Raw genomic sequence first — 20,451 nt, forward strand, 5'->3', positions numbered from 1 at the left:
AAAATAATACACTTTACTACAAAAAGTGAATATAAATTATTAAATGTCTCATCCATCCAATTTACATCCATTCAAAAAACTTTAACAAACACTTTATTCTTGCCATAATTTTTAGTCACTTAGATGGATTGTAGCTAGTGTTTAATAGTTTATAGAAAACTATGGAAATATGTTTACAAATATAAATACCAAAGTGACATTTGTTCTAAATTTTTAACCATAATCTGCTCGAATGTTGCTCGAGATATCAAAATATGTGGATTTGCGTGTGATAAACCGTGTAAAAAGTGTCAAAATTTCGTTTTTGCGTGCGGATGACCTTATTTCATTGAATGATGATGGCGTCCAATTCGTTTTAGATTATTTTCCTTTAATATCTGGCGAAAAAAGAAGGTACTTTTTGTACGGCGTCAATTGGTGAAAATTCGATGTTTTTTGTATAAAATGACTATACGACCAGTAATAAGAATTGGAAACGTAATTTCCCAACGGATAGAGAAGAAAGCATCAAAAAATACGTTTCACAGTCGATTTAAAGGGCTTGTTCTAAAAGTCCCTTAAACTGGTGCAGTTTAAGGGAAGTTTAAGGTGCCAGTTTAGGGAAAATAGCTCGAAATCCCGGTTTTAGAACTCGAAAATGTCAATTGGGTATTCATCATCATCATTTTGGAGGGGCGATAATTAATTCAGCCGGAATGCCTATCTATTGAATGTGTCTTCCAGAAATATTATATTTTTATCTTGCGCTATGAATTATTTAATGAAGTATTTGACCAATGCGATCTGTACTTTTTCTACCTAAAGATAGTAGCAAATTTATAATTATTGTGTATGATTAATGAAATGTGTAGTTCATTAATTATCTATCATATCCCAATCTCACTCTGGTAGTTTCACTGAAACTGCCATTAGCTCATGCTCATCAGGATGGTTATCTTTCTTCTACAAATATGGCAAGTAACGTGCTGGCGGTTTGGTGCGTTCTGAGCTTACCTTTCTCCGTGCGGAGATCTATTATTGAAAAGTTAAACATTCGTTTGTGTAACGGAGATAGTTTGCTATCACTCTATGATTGATTGAGTTTCTATGCGCGTGGTGCAAACATCCAAACGACTTGCGGTGACTTATTCATCGTAAAATAAGTGAACTCTGTTTAATTTCCCATTTGCGGTACTAGGACGCTAGCCAAGCGGGGATACAATTTTCTGGGGAACGAGGTGTAGCAAAATCCGCGCATGTACCTTCAGAAACGTTGGTACTTTGGTTTCGGTTTTTGGCTCTTCTGAGGTAAGTGTTTGGCTTCTGGCGTTGTTTTTTCCCCTGCTTCCTCACCTATTTTTGAGGAAGTAATTTACCGTTACGAAATTCAAAGTATAGCACCGCCTAGTTCGTGGAATCTGGCAAAAGAGTTTGATTGCATTTTTATGGTGACAAAATCTGGCCGGCTCAACGTGTGTGTGTGTGGTAACCCGGTGAAGAGTGTAACATTGGGCAAGCTTTTCTTTGCCCTAGCAAAACGGTTTCCGCACACGAAGGGAAATGGAGAGAAAAAATAAACGATTTCCATCATTTGCCCCTTTCTGGAAGGTTCGGGGCAGACAAAGGCGAATCGGAACGGTTTCGATTGGGAATCTACGGGGCCCGAGTGTGGAAAAACTTTGACGTACGAGTTTGCAGTACCGAAGATCCTGCGCCGGTGTATCGAATCGTTCAATCTGGAATGTTTCTTCGCTGAGGCTTTCCATCCCGACAGGTACGACGGTGATGAATGCATGGGTTCGGAAAATTTGAATAATGTCATCCATTTTCGTCCGCCGCATGGAACGATCGAGACGCACAAGGGCAAGGGCTCCGGTTGGCAGTGGAGCAATACTAGAAAAGGGAAGTGAGTTGGTTGTGTAGGTGACAGGAGCGCTTTAGTACAAAGCAAACGAGCCAGGTATTCGATTTCGCACAAATTGATATTTTATTCCCCTTTTAATCTTCGCTTTACGTCGACGATGTGTTAGCCTTTTCGTGGCTGGCATTTTTTTTTGTTCAAGTGAATGAAAAAGGAAATGAGATTTGGAAGCTCTTTGTTTTGAAACCATTTGAAAGCGGGTATTTAAATGTTCCGTTTAAAATTTACGTCACAGGAAACCTTGTCTTTTAGTCCATCATGTTAGCTTTTTATTGCATTATTAAAACCATCGTTGAAAGTGATCTTTAAGCAAATTTACAAAAAAATTAAAACCAATATTTTTTTAAATACTCTAGGTGTTACTTTTATATTAAACGTGAATTCAGTGTTTGATATAAAACTTATTTAAAAGTTCATAGCTACTTCGTCTTTTTTTTCATATATTTGTAAATAATTGTCATTAAAGTACAACCGGAAAATAGCAATTTTATTGACTGATACACCTCACACCTGGATCGCTACGTACAGAAGCCAGGATGTGTTATTACATATCTCTCCAGCTTTACTGTACCATCCCCCGAGGGATGTTAGGAACAGGCATATCATCAATTTTCCCGGATTCAATTAATTTCCCGTTGTTGTGATTTATATGCTCTCCTGAGACTTCCACCCGATGTGAATATTTGCCTTTGGTGCGTATACGACAAACACCGAGCTACACCGTTGCAAGACATCAGTGTGAACATCAAATTTTCAATGACGATAACTGTGCTGTGGCTGCTGTTCATTTTACTATGTTCTTTTTTAGGGCCTCGCGTAACTTCAAAGATTTAGCCCCTTTTAGCGCAAGTATCTTCACGGAAAGGCTCAACTGGAAGAAGCCTGAAAACAAATTAAATATCTCTAGCATACTAATTCACTTCATTCAATCATGCGTAAGGATGCAACGGCTTCCAAAAAAAGACGATATTCTACCTTTTTTGTCCGAAAATGCTGGCAATTGCGGAGCAATGGAGTGCCAAACTGTGTTCAGAGAACGCAAAGCGTTAGTTAAGGGTTGTATATCAAACGAGAAGGTTTTTAATAAATTTCTATCCTAAAGTGAATGGCAACGATACCAGCATATACAGCTTGAAGTGGCTAAATTAAACAACAACAAGACAAGGATCCTTTAGAAGCTCTACAAATACACACATACACACCGCAGAATACGTTTCCTACAATGCGGAAGAATAATTTCGCCGTACTTCGGAGAAGACGTTGATTAAATACCTGAACGTACTTGGTTCGAAATAACTCGTTGAAATCCTTTAATGTTCTCTTTTTTTTCGGCCAACGCAGAGGTACAAGAATATCGTTAACAACGCAATCGTTAGGGTGACTTTAGTCATCAGAGTGCTTTTTCAAATGGATTAGGAATCTAAAAACAGCATTATTATGATGATTTTTGTGTTGAGCTTTTACATGTTGTACTTCGTGGAAAGCTGATGATGCAAGCGTGGAATTGATGCAAGCAAACCCTGGAATTGATGCGACGTCATTATCCTGACTGAAACATGGTTGGACTCCTCTATTAACTCGTCACAGTTGTTTCCGGACCATTATATCGTCTTCAGAAAGGACCGTAATGACAGAAATAGTAGGAAAACCAAAGGTGGTGGGGTTCTCATAGCTGTCGCCTCACATTTGCGAGTACTCTTATGTTCTACATCAGACACTGTCGAGCAACTTTGGTTAAAGATTTACAGCATTAAGAAAACGTATGTTATCGGCGCAATGTATGTTCCTCCTGACATGACAAATAACACGTCGGTTATTCACACAATCTGTTCAACTATTGACGACGTAGCGTGTAAAGCTAATGAAATGTGTTTGTTATTCGGGGACTTCAATTTGTCAAACCTGAATTGGATACCCGATGAAACAAATCCACTTATGCTCCAAGTTGACTACGAATGCTCGAGGATCACGGACAACTGTCGCCTTCTTCTTGATTGTATGAATAGCAACGGACTATACCAGATTAACAAAATTCATAATGCGTCGAATAACTACCTCGATTTGATCTTTGTATGCGACGATACCCTGCAACAATGCTCTTCACCGGCAATAACACCCTTCCCCATAGTTGCTATTGATGGCTATCATCCGCCTATAGAGCTATGCCTGCCGAACGGCTTAGCCAAAGCAGAACATCACACAACATCACATCAAGAATCAGGCATGCTCGACTACAGTCGCACAAACTTCTTGATTCTAAATGATCTACTGCAATCCTCTGACTGGTCATTCCTTGATGGAAACCCGGACGTAAACCATGCACTCGATATGTTTAATCGGAAATTAACGGTACATTTATCTGCCTGCTGCCCTATAAAACGCCCACGACAGGGTCCACCGTGGGGTAATGCTCAATTACGCCGTTTAAAACGAAACAAATCTTCCTGCTATCGGTTTTACCAAAACAGTGGAACACAACAATCGAGATTGCGGTTCATCGCAGCACACAATGTATATAGAAGCTATAATAGACAACTACACTCTCGTTTTTTGATTCGTATACAGTTCAGCTTAAGAAGAAAACCGAAAAAATTTTGGAGGTATGTCGACACAAAACGGAAAAACAGCTCCTTGCCAGCTATAGTTTCCTTTAATGGAACAACTTCGTGTACCAAAGAGGAAACCTGCAATTTATTTGCCGATCGTTTCATGAGTTCGTTTGCCACTGAAGCTCCTGGCTTCTCATTGGATGCTGCTCTCAACAACGTGCCCTCCGACGCTGTCGATGTTAATGTGCGTGACATAAACATCTCCAGAGATTCTGTGCTAAAGGCGCTCAAGCAGGTCAAACCATCCTACAACCCTGGACCTGATGGTTTTCCGACCGCAGTTCTTGCCAAATGTAGCGAAGTTTTGGCCGGACCTCTGGCTCGTATCTTCACACTCTCGCTCAATCAGCGTATGTTTCCAGGAGCATGGAAATCGTCCTACATGTTTCCTGTGCATAAAAAGGGGGATAAGAGCTTAGTGGAAAACTACCGTGGTATTACTACTTTGCCTGCAGGTGCTAAGGTTTTTGAAGTCGTCGTCCAGAACTCGCTCTTGAACTGTTGCCGCTCGCTGATATCAACACGCCAACACGGGTTCTTCCCTCGCCGCAGTGTGACCACTAATTTGGTGGAGTTTGTATCTCACTGCCATGCTGCATTCGCTTCGGGAGCCCAGATGGATGTCATCTATACCGACCTTAAGGCTGCCTTTGATCGGGTGAATCATCGCTTGCTGTTGGCGAAGCTTGCTCGTCTTGGATTCTCTACCCCTTTAGTTGAGTGGTTCGAATCTTATCTCACCAATCGTCGATATCGCGTGAAAGTTGAATGTATGACATCTAGGGAATTCGTGAGTTGTTCAGGCGTGCCACAGGGTAGTAACCTTGGACCTTTGCTGTTTTCTCTATTTTTCAATGACGTTACTACTGTAGTAAGGGAATCTGAATGTTTATTGTATGCGGACGATCTTAGACTTTTTTTTCCTGTGAGGTGTTTTGGTGATTGTCTTGTCCTGCAAGCATCGATCGACTCTTTTTCTGACTGGTGTCTGAACAACGACCTACAAATTTCTGTTGATAAATGTTTGTCCATGTCGTTTCACCGTTCTAATTGTCCAATAGTGTTTAACTACTGCATCTCCGGTACACAATTACAACGACACAGTGCAGTAAAAGACTTAGGAGTTACCCTTGACCGTAAACTTGACTTTCATGTGCACCATAACGAAATTATTGATAGAGCGAACAGAATGCTAGGATTTATACGCAGGCAGTCGAGAGAATTCTCCGACCCACATTGTCTTGTCGCACTCTACAAATCACTAGTCAGATCCATCTTAGAATACTCCTCAGTAGTTTGGTGCCCATCGTCGTCGTTATGGTCGAATAAGATTGAGTCAGTGCAGAAAAAATTCACCCGTTTGGTCTTACGGTTCACACCTTGGCGTAACGTAGCAGCAAGACCTAGTTATCATGCCCGGTGTTTAATTTTTGGACTCGAGTCTCTCGCTACTCGTCGCGAAACGGCGCAAATCTTGTTTATGAAAAAAAATCATCCTAGGAGAGATAGATTCACCGGACCTTTTAGCTAGAGTTAATTTCCACGTACCTGCTCGTATTTTAAGAAACTTTAGGCTACTAAGAGTTGACCAAACTAGACGTGCATATAGCGATAATGAACCTTTGACTGCGATGGCTTTTAGATTTAATGCACATTATGACTCTTTTGACTGGAATTCCCTAAGTTAACCTGTTTTTCTTGCTGTGATACTCTGTGTTATTTATTTTGTGCTGATGTTAGATTGTACCGTGATGCTTTATGTTATTATAAGTTTAGTTTATAAGATCAGTGATAAGGCCAATGATGGCCAATCACTTAACATTTACAAATAAACAAATAAACCCATTAACCACATTACTAGTGTCTGCCTGTGTGTGTATGTTTTTTAAGGACGAATTTTACAAATCTATAAAAGGGAAATGCAGGACATATGGTGAAATGATTCGTCACGCGCTTCTTGATTTTCACATCCAAAGCCACAGACGGAATGAACTGGAATCGTGTGCTCGATTGTTGATGCAGCGTGCTCTAGAGGTGGATAAAAACATACGCCTCTTGGGTATCACACACATTGGCCTCTGCAGTGTCTGGTTTCCATCTCCCTCTTGCAGCGTTCAGCTGATTACGCCATTGGAATACTAATTAAATTTTGTAGTCTTTTATCACACCCTCGGACACACAGGGACCCTGGGCGCGGCGAGAACGCTCCAAACGGAAGCCTGGTGGCCTTGTGCTTATCGCTCCGTTCGTTCGCTCGTTCCTACCCCGTAGTGGTGGTTCACCATTTGGTCAGACCGACACCAAAGCCGGGTTGCAGTTTTCTCGTTTCAGTGCTTCCGGGATCGCTTCCGGGAATCGGGGTGCCACCAGCCCTGCCGCCCGTTGTGGAGTGGTAAAATTGGATGGAATCTAAGCCACAGCACCGAATATAGATAATACTTTGCCGTGCTGTTGCTGCACCACCAGGGTTGGTGAGGAAAAGAGGGTGCAGTGCCAAAGGGCCAAACTGCTCCGTTCACGACCGGATGCATCTTGCTCGGTTTATTAGAGCTGTACCTAGTCGCGTTGTCTTTAGATGTTGCGCTTCCGTTCGGTGCCGTAGTTTACCCCTGGTTATATGCAAAATGAATACCCAACCCGATCTCTGTTTGCTCGGTTGCGATGTGTAGTTGCGCGTGTTCGTCTAGCACTTTTTCATACAAGCACACCACTTTTTTTGTTGCCCCCGTCTTGCGTCTCATCAGCATGGAGACGGGATTGTGCTTCCTTTCGCCTAACTTTGCCGTTTGCTTTTTCCCGAGCTGCGGCAGCATGTTTGCCCGGATGAAACATTACATACACTACTACTTGCGATAATTAAGGCAAAAGTGTATGAATAATAACAAAACTTCAGCAGGAGCTGCTAATTTACTAGATGAGTTTCAATCCGGGTGGTATTATTTTCCCTCCTTCCCATCTCACTACCATCCGTGTGCATGTTTGTACCCGGGAGTACGAGCCGGAGGTGGGATTCGTATCTTCCAAATCAAAATTGAAATGAATCTGGTGTGTTTCATCAAACGTGGAATTGGTTTTGAGTGAAAATGAAATTGAAATTCCTACGAATTAGCTTGAACACAATATCATTTTTGGGGTTAGCAATAAATAATCAAAACAATGGGAGCTTCCTTGCAGCTACACAAAATGTTCATGTTTACATCATTTGTTTTGATACGTTTAATACGTAAAAATCGTTTGGTGTATTACACAAAGAATCAAAATATGTGTGTTTATTTAATTTTTTAGGAGATAGAAATCAAATACATTCTTTTTATTGAAGAATAATATTGTAACAGTAAAACTATTAATGAAAAATATTCATTCTTGGTAAGTGATCCAAAACAATAATTTCAATTTTGCTCAACTTTTGCACACATTTTTGCGTCACGTAAAACAGGGACTGGACCTTGTAAAAAATATATCTCTATCTCTATAGCCTTGTCGTATTTACTTATGTGTGTGCACTAAAGCCATAACAGTTAAATGTCAAAAGTAGCCAATCGGCTTGAAGCCTCTGAACATCTTTACTCAACAATTTCTTATGAGATAAAGATGGTTAAATAGATACTAAGTTATGAAGAGTCTACATGGAAAGATATAGATACAAAATGTATTGACATATACAAGTCTATTGACAAGAATAGATATTCTATTGATACGTTTCGATAAGGATTCTAAATTAAGAACTTCATCAATAAATAAATTGGCTTTACCTAATTGGAAGGTTTATAATATTTGTAAATCTTGTGTAATTTTCCAGGTAGCTATAATATGTTTTACAATACAATAGTGATATATCTCTTTAGTAACGCTCAAGACCTATATCAGTTGAATGAGTAAGATTTTGATTTATTGTTAAAATTCTAAATAAATTTGTTTTTGTGTAAGACAAAAAGTGCTGATTACATGACTACAAATTGAAAACCCATTCCATCATGCCGAAACACTTACTTAGCTAGCCGATCGTTGAATCGGGTCGTACTACTGTCTGTCCATCAAATTGACAGGTTATTTTCCACCATTTTTAACAATGACACGGACGCTTTACCGACGCACCCTGTAAGCACACGGGCCACTCATCCGTCCGAGCAAGGAAGTTTCCACATGTTTGATGCTATTTTTCCATAAACATCGCTGCTGGATTCCAATCGCTCCAGTGTCGGTGCGGTTTTCTGTATTACCGTGGTCGAACCAGACTCTTCTCTTTTGTTGAAGTTGTATTTTTTATTGTTTTCGTTTTGTTTTCTTCCCTGTTGCTCGGAAAAGTGTTAAGGTTACCGGTGTCCATGGCCCTCCATTGTACTTTCCCTATTGTTTTCAATGGACCGTAACACCTTCCCGCTTGGTGGATCGAATGAAATATTTTGCGTGCTTTTTCGCTTCTGCCATTCGTGTCATTCGGCTTTGCGGAAGTGGGACGGGTAGGTTGCTCCAGATCGCTATGGCCAGAAAGGTCGCGATGATGAAAACCGATAGCAGCTATTTTCCTTTACCCATTCTACCTCTCGTGTGGGGCAAGTAAGATTAACCTACATGTCCTTGCCCTTCCCCTTTTTGAGCGAGCTGCATTTTCTTTTCTCCCCGCAAACGCTTGAAAAGTCTTTCAGTACGTAGCACATGACGCTGGTGGTCATGTTGTGGAATGTTTGAAATATTTTATCATCATAATAAATTCATCGAAATAACAATTTTTTCATATTTAAATTCCCCTATTCGTCACAATCATCGATGGGCAAGTATGCGAGCGTCCGGGCTACGATGCGTCGCTTCGTAAAGGGTATGGTTATGTTCACTGTTCTCAATTGAGCACGCATGCATGCAGCGAGAAAAGGTTTGGCTATCCTCAATATTGTTCGGATGTAAGTAGTTAAACTGTTTCCTTGGCATGCACTAAAAGAAAGAATACAAATAAAAAAAGGAAAAAATGTCGGTTCGTCAAGAATGCATAATATCATTTACGTAATATGCCTCTGTGGAGATATTTTCAATGTTTGAATTCAACAATTGATTTGATAACTTTATTAAACTTTCATTTCTTATGCAAAATTTATATATCAGTACAGAAAAAGCAACATACTTTGACACGGATTAATAAATACTTGAATGAATAGTGCAGTTTCATTCATCTGTCTAGTTAATTATATAGTATTGTCATTGTAATATTCAATTGATATGCCTGAAACATACATACTCTAAATATTTATGCATTGAACTGTACGCGCAACAGTTGCACATTGTATGCTTCCATTCTGTAAATATGTGAAAAAAAAAACTATATTTAGTCGTTATTTTTCCACTCTTTTGTCACGCCAAAGCGCATGATCAATCACAGATCGAGCATGCGAAGTAATTAAGTTGACGCCCACTCTCCACATCACTGTCTCCACGATAAAGTTTTCAAATATCTGTTCCGAAATGAATATTTACTACCCAAGGCACTTGATTGCTGGGTAAAGCAACAATATTCATACGTTCATTTTATTATGATCGGGCACCTAGCGTTTAGGGATGTTAATTTAAGATCATTTCTCGATGGTACCTTTTTCCAACTCGCACCAGAAATACACATGCCAGGAATCGTACGCCCAAATGACCCTCCAAACAATGCCCGAGCGCCGGTAAGCCATCGTTAATATGCAGAGTGTAGCTCGGCGCTAGCCAAACAGAGTAATCTCTTTTTCGTGCCGTGCCAAAAATCTAAATAGAACCAGTGAAATGAACAGCGCTCCCTGTCGGCGAATCGTTTAACCTCGATCGTTGTGAAGGCGACCAGCAAAAGGATCAACCGTCGACCCGTGCCGACCGGGCGGGAAAATTGGAAACATCGCACCATCGGTTACTATGTTACGAGTTTGACAACGGACCCACCGAAACGGAAAGCTCGTTCAAACATGAGCAGTTTGAGTGGTGCAAGTGATGCTGCACCAACACCTTCCCGTAGCAATATGCAATCACCGTCTCTTTCTATCCTTTCTGAACGAAACCAGGGGGCAACGAGAGATTCCCTTCCTTTGGCACGAACCTGCCTGTTGCTAGCTTTCCATTGCACGCTCCAATGAAAGTAATGAGATGAGCGAGGACATTCGCTGAGCATAGGAGCAACAGAGGCGAATGCCATGGCAACGGGCCGCGTGAGATAGCAGGTTGTTTGCTAGGGTTGAAGCGAGAGCGCGGTTGTCGTGGCGATAGGACGCGAAAGCATGCGTACGAGTCAAGGTGAGGCGGTGTAAAAAAATAATGCATGCTCTGTGCATATTAAATGCAACGACAAGTGAACCTTGGCTGCACGTCAAGCAGAGTACGATGCATGTTGCATGCAGATAGAGGAAATTGGCTAATTTATACAAACGGAAGGAAGGTTAAAAACGGTATCAACCGTATTCAAACGATAGTGAATCCATCTGACATACTAAACGGAGGCTTTAGAATAACAACGGGAATATCTGTTTTCTTTTTCTCGCACTATGAGGATCCAGTGTTACGAAACTAGAATGAGTGAATGGCAATTTAAACTGTAAAAGTGAGTGTGATTGTGCAGTTTCTCTAGACAAACATTTCCTCACATTTAATACAACATAGCGGCGATTAAATTGATTTTTGCTGGGAAAAGAAAGTGAACGATTAAGTTTAATTGTGTTTGATACATTTAGTGATTGCATGAGATTGTTTCGAACCGGGCCGGGTTTAGTTGATGACAGCCTAACCCACCGCTAGCAGTAATGAAAGCTCTAAGACCATTAGCTTAATGAAAAACGACTAACAATCTGCGAGCTGAGTGAAAGACGTAATTAAAGTCAATTAAATCAGTGCTTTGCTGGCTGCGCTGCTATCTATCCCAGGGATAATCGGTCGAGGCCAGGACTCAACCTGATTGTGTAATTCAACGTAATTCAGTGTATCTGCACTCATCTGAAAAGGTCTGCAGGTAAGATAATCGGGAAGATAAGCTGCTCACAACTGATCAACAAACACGCAAATCTTACATGTTATGTGTGTACTCCTTTCCGCGAAGTGGTGCTCTCAAGAACGTACTGTGCAGTGTAAAAACATAATTGTCACAGTAATTAGAGTTTTATTTGCTTCACGCATAACCCAGCAACGTTTACAACAGTGTAACTGCTTCTCAGCTATTGAAAGACACACGGCCAAGCTGCTGGATAGATTCGGATGGCAACACAACGGTCAGGAATCAGGTACAACAGAGCTTAAACAATCATTATTGTAATTTATTTCGCATTTTTAATCCCCTGATTTACTGACAGTGCTATCTGCCTGGTGACCGGGCATCCACTGTTCTCTTATACTGTGCCAAGGTCCGCTTTTGGAAACGCAGCAAGATTTAGGACCTAGAATTTTACGTCCCTCCGAGTGAAGTTTGCGAAATTAATTGCACAACACAGTAAACGGGCCATCGCTCGATGGCCACCAAAGTAATCCGTTCGCTGTTGGAATTGTTTTAATTTACATTTCACTCTATACTAAATACTAAACAATGCTATCGGATTAGGTTGTGTGCTGTCTATCTATCTGCTAGGTTGGTGTGGTTGGGTAAAGAATAAATAATTTTGTTACCTACCGACTTGCGACCGTCCATATTCATAGCAGTGGGTTTAATAAAGGCAGCAGTGAAAGTTGCAGCTATATTAATCCCAATAGCTTGATTTGCGTTTTTGTAAGACTTTGAGTAATTGGAGGAAAAAATTGATTACAGCATTCTGCCCATTCCTATTAGGAAGCTTCAAAAGCAATCATCAGTGAGAATAAAGGTACATTTTGATCTTTCATCAAACGCTCTTAAAGCGTATCGCTTGTGTCCCAAAAAATCCCAAGCAAAGCCTTTTAAACGATAAAGACTCTATTTGTTACTTAAGTGTAGTTCTAGTGCAGACCATCCAAATGGTTACATTTTCGATGAAATTCACGAACAATGCATAAAAACAATTTATGAATGTGTTCACCAACGTTGCGATCTTTGGAAAGCTTTCGCCTCTTTGGCAGTATTCGTAAGTGATGTACGAAAGGGTAAAACACATAGCTTGTGATCGAGTAAAATGGACTTTAACGTTGCAAGAAGAAAAAAAAAAAAGCATTATTATTTCTACTAGAAATTGTCCAACTTCGTCGTTGGAAAAACAATGGCTGCGAGTATGTTGGAAGAAGAGCAAATGGAAAGTGAAAACTTTTTCCATGCTTTTAATTCACTTTGGAAAACCGTCCGACTGTTGTCGCTGGCACTGACGGGCATCGAGAACCGTGTTGAACAAACGCGAAAACTAGCAAACGACATCCGGACGCGTCAGCAACTTCTTCGGACGATGATGTCAACGGTTTGGTTCATGTGCATTGTACAACGTTCTGTTGGGTTGGTTTGGCGTTCTGGTGCAAGAAATATTGTAGAAAATGTTGTCCAGTCTTACAAGAGCACGATTTTTGGTGGTGCATTTTACGAATCTTACTTTTGATCCCATTCGTTACACAAAGGAAGAAAAGAGCGACTCAGTGAGGGAGCATTCAAACACAAGACGAAGCCGAAGAAACAGTGAAGAACAGCAAAGGGAAAAATATTTCCAAAGCTCTGGTGATTTGATTACGTCGTTTCGTTGCACGGGCCCAATTAGAAGGAATGTTTGAAAAAGGGTTCTCGGGCACGAAACACCCACCTTTCGGATGGTTCTTCTTTGTCTCAATCAGGGGCTGATTGGATTGTTCCTGCCTCGATAATGATGCCCGGGGTCAAATGTAACAGCACGGGGGTACGATGTTTTTACTTTGTGGGATTCTTTTTTTTTTTTCATTTCTGTCCTTTATCTACTCTCGAGAGAGTGAATTTGTTTTATTATAATTGGATAGAGCTTCATAAGTTTTCACTAGAAACGATCGAGATATTGTCACACTGACAAAAGGTATTTAATTATAACCACTTCATTTTTATAGAGACCAAATGAGATAATGATGGTGACGATAATATTCAAACCACAGCGATTATATTACATCCCATAATAAACCAAAATGAAATGTATTGCACTTTCCTCATATTCTATAAATTTGTGTTCTGATTGTTCTTATGCTCGCTTGGGGTATATCCCTAGATTGAAGCACAATTTTACAAAGAACCATGATAAAAATGATTTGAAATTGTTATCTAGTTCACACCATATCGGATAAAATGTTGGTACAAGTAAATAAATAATCAATGACGTAAAATAATTTTGAAAACAGGAGGTTTTACGACACTAGCCAGAGTTTTTGTATGGAGTTTGACAGTTCATGGCTAATGCCAACACTGGATAGAAATCCACACGCGAAAGCATACATATTTGGTCGAAAAAGGTTCTTATGTATGAATCGATGTTTTGTAATGTATTAAAAGTAATGTAGCTCATTTCAAACAGAAAAAGAGAAAACTAATTGATTTTTTAATGTATCTTTTCTTGCACACAATTGACAAAATTCAATGTGATACATAAATGAAGCTTTTAAATAATTTTAAACAGAACAATTATCATTGCAAAGTAAATTAATCTTAATCAAGTTTATGTGTTTTTTAGTATGTAAAATAAATTTAATATATGAAGTCTAGAAAGGTCGGTCTCGTGGTACAGTCGATAGTGTAAAATGCCAAACAAACTGAAATTAATTTTCGAAGAATTAACTTAAATTTGAAATAGAAAAAACAGAATTAAGCAGGGTAAATGTACCAATAATGGTGCATTTTGTAGTGGTACAAATGTGTTTTAAATCCATTAAAATGTCAGGAAGGTTAATTCATGAATATTTTAACACAAAGTAATTGGAATATCTTTTATTTTCGCTATCACAACCATTTTTACCATCAAACACAACAAATTCACAAAAAAAATATATTTGCATGACGACGTCGTTGCACCTATAATGGTGGTTTGGTTCCTATAGTCATCATATTGTGTTCCGATAGTGATGGTAAACAAAGATGCCTCAAAAACTGTGTACAATATATATGAAACTTAGTTTTGAATCTGTTTTTAATATAAATAGCAAGAATCACATCCTTAATACTGATTTCTTACATAATTTGATCGTAGAAAATGTATGAATTTGGTTGATGAAAATATTGACTAAAGTACTGCATAACACATGTCGTCAACCCACACCCGGAAGATAAATCTTGATTTTAGGTCGATTTTTCACTCAGCCAGATAAGCAAATTTTGGCCTTTGTTTCGAAAATTACTTACAGAAAACTCATATTTGTTGCTTATTTTAATGAAAACAGTACGACATGCCAAACATATCGTTGAATAAAATCTAAAATGTCGTGTTGTCATTGATTTTATAACTAAAACCACTATAGGAACATTCCTATTTTCCGTAACTATAAACACTTAAAAATATGTAAACATGGATAATTTTCTAAATGGATTTTATGGAGATTTTAATAAAACAATATCATTTAATAACAATAATGTTAAAAAAATTGCGTTGCTATGTGGTCATTTAGAACATTAAGAATGATATGAGTTTCGTTATGAAATCCTAAAGATTTTGGAAAAATGCTGACACATTTCACAAAATAATGGATTTCTAGGTCATTAAGTTATTGAATGGCCCCTTTTAACTTTTAAATCCTCTGTAAAAGGCTAGAGAACATTCCACACCAACATAAATAACTTAATTAATTTTAATTTATCGTATGCAATGCATTTTAGTGCAATACCATCACTATTGGTACTACCACCACTATAGGTACGTTTACCCTAATGTTCAAATAGCATTTGACTCAAAAGCAATCTTATACCATGGTTGTTTCGAATCAAATATAAGTAAAACAGGAGCATCGTCTTATAATAAAACAATTAAAATATATTTATAAATTACAATGCACATCAGCGTATGCTTCTTTAATGCCAGTCTCATGATTTGAGTAGGCGTTGCATTCGATCACTCACTTTTCACTAGCAAGAACAGTAACCGGTCCCTATGCTGACTGTCATTACCATTATGAACGCTACAAAACGAGGAGGCTAATGATTAGCCTCACCTGATTTGAATACAAAATGGAGCACTGTAATTGCGGCTATTATTCTCCGATTTCACTTACGCTCCGAGCACCGTTATCTCGCGTTTTGTTTGCAGCCGCCAGTACACATGTACACCATGTGTGCGCGTGTCGTCTGGAAGTTTATGCTTTTGTGCCCCGGCAGCTCCTTGGTGCATTGAGCAAGTCAATTATTCACACCTGGGGATGTGTCTTCCGTCTTTATTGAATAAAATGGTCTCAGTGTGCACGGCAATACGATATATATATTCACTTCCTGTCTGTTGTTACTAACGAGGCTGCCCTTTCCGTGTGAGGGTGGCGCCTGTTTTCACACTATGTCGATGGGTATGTGTGCGAGCGTGGATCGCTTATTGGCGTTTGAATTATTTCTTTTCTGCACGCAACGCCTTTTAGCTGGTGAAATAATGATGCATCTTAAGAATAGCATTCATCTGTACAGGTTCAACCTTTTGCCATTAGCAAATGGCGTTATTAACGACAAAGGTATATTAAATCAATACTATTTGTTTATTAGAATTTGGATTTTGTACACCAAATGTTTAGTTTTCTCTTAAATAATTTGTAATAAAGATTGAATTTAAAATTAAATTATACAATTGCAACTTGACGATCTTTTTACTTGCGCTTAGATCGTACCACTGCCATCCAAAGACACAATATGAGGGTGAAGAAATAGCACCACTTTGCTTCCAAATTGAACGTTTCAATTCACTTGACACAAGCGGTGACGAGATGCAGACTAAGATAGATCTTGAGGTGGAGTACACTTCGCAACAAAAGTATGCGAAACTTTATCTGAACCTTCCGAACGCAAACGCTGTGTGTCCACGGGGGTGACGCCATGACAGCAGCAGCGGGTAGAATTGTCTACGGCACACCTCGAGAATGTACTTCCAAACACCAGTCAAACAACGGAGGATTCGAACGGAGTCACTCAAGTGTGGCATCTGTCAGCTTTAAGTGAAAAATATTTGTCATGAAATTTTAAACATTCTTCTCACACAAAACTTTCCCGAGTTGTCATCGGCGCATGGGAAAAGGGACGGTAGGACGGGAATCTTCACTGGTGCAATTTAGTTTCATCACGGCAACGCTTCCTGCCCGGCAACGATTATGTGAACAGTAGCGCCGAATAGCATCCTTCTTTCCTCTTTCGCACGCTGTCTCTAAAAGACAATGGTGGACGAGGAACATATTTTGACATTAACTGACATTTCTGCAAGCGTTGGTTGTTTGTGGGTCGTGGCATACGGTTATGACGGAGCATAGGAGGACTTTGACGGAGGGAAAAGGGGGTGCGGGCACCGAATCAACACTCCAAGGCAACGAATGTGACTTTAAATTGTGCCTTATAAGGCGAAAATGGCACAGTTTTACGATGTGCTAAATGTTCTCGGGTGAGATATGACGCGAATGTGTAGCAGGGATCATGGAGTGAGCTGATGGCCTCAATCCTTGGGCCTTACTGAAGCTTGAAGGTATTTTGAGGGATTGACAAATTTTACGCGCTGTAATACGCTCCAGTGGCGCGATAATTTTCGTTGTTAACAGTCAATTAAAATCGGCATCCCGCAACGGGGACCGTGTATGGGCACACACTAACCCACCGGCAGACAGCTCTTCACCGTTATGCCACGGTACATTTTATGAGCGGCGAATATGTGAACCGTAAAGTGTGCTGCCATTCGGTTAAACTGTAAGCCGATCATCCCCAGTACGGGTAAAGGTTTAATGGAGAACTGCGAAAATGAACTTTAAGGGCATTTTGTTCCTTTAATAATGCATTAAAGGAAGGTGTGTTGAGTTTTGTCAAATGGAATCATTGGAATGAAAAAAAGGTCTTTAAAAGTAATGAAATTACAAACGGCCGATCCGAATATTGTATTAGTGAACAGTCATCAAAATAAAACCTTTTCCACAACAGCCAAAAGCATTGAGTGCGAAACAAAAATAAAATACTTTGAATGATAATTTTAAATCAGGTCATAAATCTTCCAACCATATAGGCAATCCATTTTATTGCTCCAGCGTGCACTCCCGTATCCTGTTGCACGGAGACGGAATCACCAGCAAAGCGAATGAAACGTCTTTTTATAAATCTCGCTAATGGCCGCAGAAAAGCCTATTTCCAAGGAGGGATGGTATTAAATTAGAGATGAAAAAGGCTAGCTTAAATTGTTCGACTACAGAGGTAAACGGATCCAGCAGCAGTATCCTTTTGTTACCGGTTGCAAAATTCAAAACGAAGAAGCAAAGAATCATTCGGATCCATTTGTTGGCCAAGTATTTGAGCAAAATACTGGAGTCTTCTTCTGTGGGTTTTTTTTTCAGTACAGTATCTCCTTCGCCTTAACGCTTGCTACTAAATAGCAGAAAAGGACGCTACCGCACAAACGGGGATGGATTTATTTTCGGAGCTATCACAAAAATACGATGACTTTGACGTTGACGGCTCTTTATCGGTAAATGTATAAAAGGCAAGCGTTAGCGAGGGAGGTTGCGTCGTGCATCGCAACGAAACCCCTACCCAACGTTTGCGACATTTCTCAAAAAAGACATTAATATCGGTCGTCTAAATCCTCTTTTTAGTGTTTGAATATTTTATGTTGACTTATGATATCGGCCACAATGTGCCGGAGAGAAGCCGCTTAAGAGCTAAAGGAAGAAAACAGAATTTTTGTTTCGCTTTTTTGTACGAGTGAAGTGCTTTTTCGTGGTAAAAATATGACTAAGTTTAAATTGAATAATATTTATTATAAGCTGAAAAAATTCTATTTGTTTTGTATTCGTGTTGTTGCATTGAGGGAATCGCGCACTAGTAGATACATTATAGTTATTACGTAAAAATAAAAATACTACACACTGTTTGCTTGACAAAACAAAAAATACTCTGCCTGCAAGGGATCAAAAAGGCTGAAAATGAGAATATCTCTTCAGTTATGTCGAAGAAATCAGTCCAGATCACTGAGACTTTTTTGAATCATAAAAAACGTTCCACTGAGGTGTGAAGAAATATTCTTTGTTTATTGTTTGCCTCGAAATGTCAAAGTTCATATCATAATAGTGAAAATGACCTGTCAAGAATAACATCAACGTTTCAATTTTATGTTTTAAGTATTCAATCTTTTTTTACTTTAACGATACACCTTTCAAACACAGACACACTTCTACAGAAATTTCGAAATCAAAACTGTAGTTAACACTTTAGGTATGTAAATCTGCTATGTTAAGCTATTTAATTATAATTTATCGATAAGAACGGTCCCACTATGTTTATGTTCAATATTCTACAAGATGAAGTTTGAATGAATTATCCTAATCGTTTAATATTTCATTTCTTCTCCTTTCGCAAATATGTTCTACTTCGAACGTATTGTGGCTTAATGAACTTGAACATTGCCAATATCTCGCCAGGAGCAAACCCCACGTACAAGGCACCCCGGTATGCTTATCAGCTGTAGCCATAATCTGTAACGGTCTGTCTTTGCCAATCCGTGGCATCGTGTGATGAAGAAATTCGTAATTCGGCCCGAAGTGTGTGCGGGAGCTCGAATGCATTAAGGTACTTTAGCAGCGCACAGTAATGCATGGCTACCGTTCAGCGAATCCAGCCAATGCTGACTGAGCGCCCATGCATCGGTGTAGATTGAACTCAAAGCCCGAAGTAACACTTGCAATCCGTTTAATATATGTGCGCTTCGGCAGCACCGTCCGTCTGCAGTGAAATGTGCCGCCTGTCGGTATGGTTTGCCCCAGAACGGTGTATGTGTGTGTCTACAAACGAGTATCTGCACACAATGCACAAGTCTTAATCCTGTTTTCCACATCGAGTCCCATTTCAGCGACGCATTTTCAGTGTCGGGATTTGGTTGCAAAAGGATTTCACTTCCATTCTGTTGCTATCTGTGGACAGTGTTAGCGTGTTTGTGTGTGAGTGTGTGTGCGTGGCTGGAGGAAGCCTGTGGTAAAATTTTCGGCACATCCAATGCACTACCACCGATTACTTACATCGTGCACTCAGCAGCTACTACACATTCATTCATCCACCGACTACGCCATGCATTACGGTAATCTGTAATTTCCAATAGCAAAGTCGCCCGGCAGAGAGGAGCTATTGGGGCAAACTTTTGCTGACATTTGCATAAAGCGACCAACGGTCCATCGGGACCAACGCGTCCCAGCTAATGATGCTCCAGTGTCCTGAAGTGGCTCTTTATACCTGCCATTTCTCGTATAGGGAGACAGTGTCACCTTTTCTTTGCCTTTTGCATTCGCTTTAGACCGGCCAAGGGAATCTTATCGTACGTCTGTGCTATTCTCGGTGCCACTAACGCGCTCACTGTCGAGGGCCGAAAATTCAATAATGCTTGGCATTTGTGCAGCTTATCCGTGCTGTTACATTTACATTAAACGGATTTTAATCAATCATTTAAATAAATAATTCCACTCTAGAATGGGTTGCTGGAGAGAGAGAGCTGCCTAGCCGACCGACCGGAATAATATAACCGACCAACAGGAATATACATATCACGGATCGATTTTCGCTGTGCAAAGATGCAATTTGCAACATTTCGTGACGAAACCGTTCAGCCCTATACCACGAAACTGAAGGGATGCAGGGTGCAGCACAATGTAGCAGTGCCCTTGCGAACATTCGACGCCGGAAGTCATGCAGCGTCCGCAAACGAACTTTATATCACGCAGCTGATGATGGCCTTCTTCACACCGAGCTGGCCTGACCCATCAAACCTAGTGCGGGCTGCGTTGTGTAATTTCGAAAGTCATTAGCAATTTTATTCCACAGTTCTGCGAGGGGCAAAGTGCAACCACCAGTAACGGTTGCACGAGCACAGTTTTGGGAGTTCA

General features: G+C 39.9%; 2 protein-coding genes across 13 annotated transcripts in view; both read left to right on the forward strand.

The window, feature by feature from the left end:
- Window positions 1-20,451, forward strand: part of LOC121593624 (CUGBP Elav-like family member 4) — a 330,070-nt gene that overhangs the window by 82,741 nt on the left and 226,878 nt on the right. The window lies entirely within an intron of this gene.
- Window positions 1-20,451, forward strand: part of LOC121593626 — a 100,755-nt gene that overhangs the window by 26,027 nt on the left and 54,277 nt on the right. The window lies entirely within an intron of this gene.

The sequence above is a fragment of the Anopheles merus genome, chromosome 2L, assembly GCF_017562075.2.
Source record: "Anopheles merus strain MAF chromosome 2L, AmerM5.1, whole genome shotgun sequence".
NCBI lineage: Eukaryota > Metazoa > Arthropoda > Insecta > Diptera > Culicidae > Anopheles > Anopheles merus.